At 50.7% G+C, this 3,043-nt stretch overlaps 1 pseudogene; it reads right to left on the bottom strand.

Annotated features, from left to right (window-relative positions):
- Nucleotides 1–751: 751 nt before the first annotated feature.
- LOC119292531 lies at nt 752–1,766 on the bottom strand (annotated as a pseudogene).
- Nucleotides 1,767–3,043: the final 1,277 nt, after the last annotated feature.

Raw genomic sequence — 3,043 nt, 5'->3', positions numbered from 1 at the left:
GTAGTCGCCCCTACCGTCTCCCCTCGTCGACCGACGGCCTGCGGCGTGCCTATGCGTGAACCTCCGGTCCTTTTTAATTGCTTACCAGGCGCTTCAGATTTGACATTCAAGGCGACACAACATGACTCACGCTAGATCGAAGGACTGTATGTCATACTTTCTCGGTTTCTTTTTTACTTCATATATTAGATTTCTGTCAAACATTGCAAAGGTTGATCAAATTTATATTAAAAAATATCAACATCTGCAATACTAAATATATATACTATGAAACTCCATTTCATAATAAATCTAGAAATATTCATTTGGCATTGTGAATGCTAATAATTTTTTTATAAGTTTGATCAAAATAGATATACTTTGACTTCAAACAAAACTCATATGTAGACTAAAAAAGACCGAAAGAATTATTTTACAACTCATGTCTAGACTACCACATATTATTATTATTACTAGATCTGTATTGTATTAACTAGTAGACATTAGTTACTGTTTGTCAGATTGATTATAAATGACATACTTAATTATAAAAGTGGGGGTGGGGCATAAGCGAGACTACCTCAGCCCATCCTACTTAATCCCCATTTAGCCCACTAGGAACCCACCTCACCACCAAGTAGTATCCTCGTGTATGTTGTCTTTTCAAGAAAAAAAGACAAACCATTGGCAGCGCCGAGCTTCCCCGCCACGGAGCGCATGAGCCCCACCTCCGCGAACTTGAAGACGCTGTACATGTGCAGCGTGAGCTGGCCTAGTACGCCGGCGATGCTGGCCGTGAAGATGATACTGCCCGTGCGGCGCGGCGCCATGGCGCAGGCCACGTGCTTGACCCCGGCCATGACGCCCGGTTGTTGATCGTTATGACGGCGTCGAAGTCCGCAAGGTCGAGCGTGCCCAGCTCGGGCCACGCCAGCGAGCCTATGATGACGGTGTTGGTGAGCATGATGTCCAGCTTGCCGTGGTAGGTCACGTCAAGGTCGATCACCGCGGCGACATGCGCCTCAGCGGTGACGTCGCAGCGGGTGTACGAGGCAGAGTCGGCGCCAAGCTCCGCCGACAGGGCGCGGCCCAGATCGTCCTGGACGTCCGTGAGGACGAGCTTGGCGCCCTTCCTAACGAACTCCGCCGTTGTCGCCTTGCCGATGCCGCTAGCGGCGCCGATGATCACGGCCACCTTCCTGGCCAACCTCTGGGAGCTCGAGGCAGTGGAGTAGCCGCATTGCCGATGAGGCCAACCAGTGCAGCCACCGTCGCAACGCAGCACGACGGCTCTCCTCCCTGCAAAACACAGACATCAAGATTAGCATGTAGAGCTAGTGACTGACCCATTAGCACAACATTTCTCAGTGCGCAGAGCCTAGCCAGATCGATTTGACGCATCATACCTACGATAATCTGCATCGCTCGGAACATGTTGCTTGATCTCGCCCAGTCCTCTGCTTGCTTAGGCTATGCGCGAAGTGTGACTCGGCGAAGAGAAGGAGCCATCATTTATAGTACGTTTTTTTAGTAGGTTCCCACTTATGCCCAGCTAATCCATCTAATATATTTATTGGTCAGGCTGCAAGTAGACACGGGCGGTTCACGGCGCCCGCATAAAAGCCCACTTAATCTGCATTTGTGGACACCCGCGTAACCTGTGATTTAGAAAGTGGGCTAAGTGTGCTGACCCACGTCTTTCACATAACCCATTTAATCCTTGTTCGGTCGTTCCCCTCTTCGCACGATGGTAGGGTACGCCGCCGCGCTGTGTCCACCTTCCCCATGGCCGGTCTAGCGCCGCCGTCCACCTACCACATGGACGACGCAGTGCCGACATCCATCATTTCTATGGACACCGCAGCATCGCCTTCCACCTCCATCGTAGCCGCACCAGCGCCGCGGTCCACCTCTCCCACAGCTGCACCAGCGCCGCGGTCCACCTTCCCCACGGCTGCACCAGCGCCGCCTTCCAACTCCCTCATTGCCGGACCAGAGCAACCATTCATCTCCTCCATGTCCGCCCCAGCGGCGCCGCCGTCAACCACCACCATGGCCATCACCAGCGATGCTCGCAAGAAGCGACCTCCCTACAAGAAGAAGAAGAAGATTGCTGCTATCCAAGAAGAACCTGCCAAGGTAGTTATCTGTTTATCCCCTTGAGATCTGGCCTTGCGTGCATATAATGTTTTTTCTGCTGACCAAGGAGGTTAGACTAAGTTCTAGTTAATCAGATTGTTTAGATTGCTTACCTGAATCCAGTTTATGAGCTAATCACATCAGTGGTAGGCTGGTAGCAGATACGAGTACATGATGGATTTTACATAGGCTATGCCAAAATCTGTACTAGCTGAACACATGCAGCATTGTGTGCTAAATTGCTATGATACTGGTGGCAGAGATGCCTGTAGTCGCATTACGACCACAAAACTTGATGGTCAGAATAAGCGCTTTTATTTACCTAGAACTCCACTACGTAGACATGAGTCGTTCAGGTAGGGAATTACTTGTTTTCTCTCATATAAATACGGTGTTTGTTCTACTTTTATTTGACATAGCTAGTCATTTAACCTTCTATCAGATTGCGCCGCTATCCATCATCTCCGTGGATGCCGCAGCGCTGCCTTCCACCTCCAACATCACCGCACCAACGTCGCCGTCCACTTCCCCCATAGCTGCACCAGCGCCGCCGTCCAACTCCTCCACGGCCAGACCAGCGCAGCTGTCCAACTCCACCACGGCCGGACCGGCGCCCACTAGTGCAGAACCGGGCAATAGCACCGGTTCGTAAGGCCCTTTAGTGCCGGTTACGTAACCGACACTAAATTGTGGTCACTAAAGGCCCCCCCCCCTTTAGTACCGGTTCAGCATGAACCGGTGCTAAAGGGCAACCACGTGGCACGAGCCAGCTCCGGGGGCCTGGAGCCCTTTAGTACCGGTTGGTAAGACCAACCGGTACTATAAGGTTTGGGGGGTTTTTAGTTTTATGATTTCTTTTTCATTTAATTTTGTGCTTCCATTTTAATTCTTTTTCGTTTGCTGGTATTTTACGATAGTACACATT

This window comes from Triticum dicoccoides, chromosome 4B, assembly GCF_002162155.2.
Source record: "Triticum dicoccoides isolate Atlit2015 ecotype Zavitan chromosome 4B, WEW_v2.0, whole genome shotgun sequence".
Taxonomy (NCBI): Eukaryota; Viridiplantae; Streptophyta; class Magnoliopsida; order Poales; family Poaceae; genus Triticum; species Triticum dicoccoides.
This window is presented reverse-complemented; position numbering and strand designations above follow the sequence as displayed.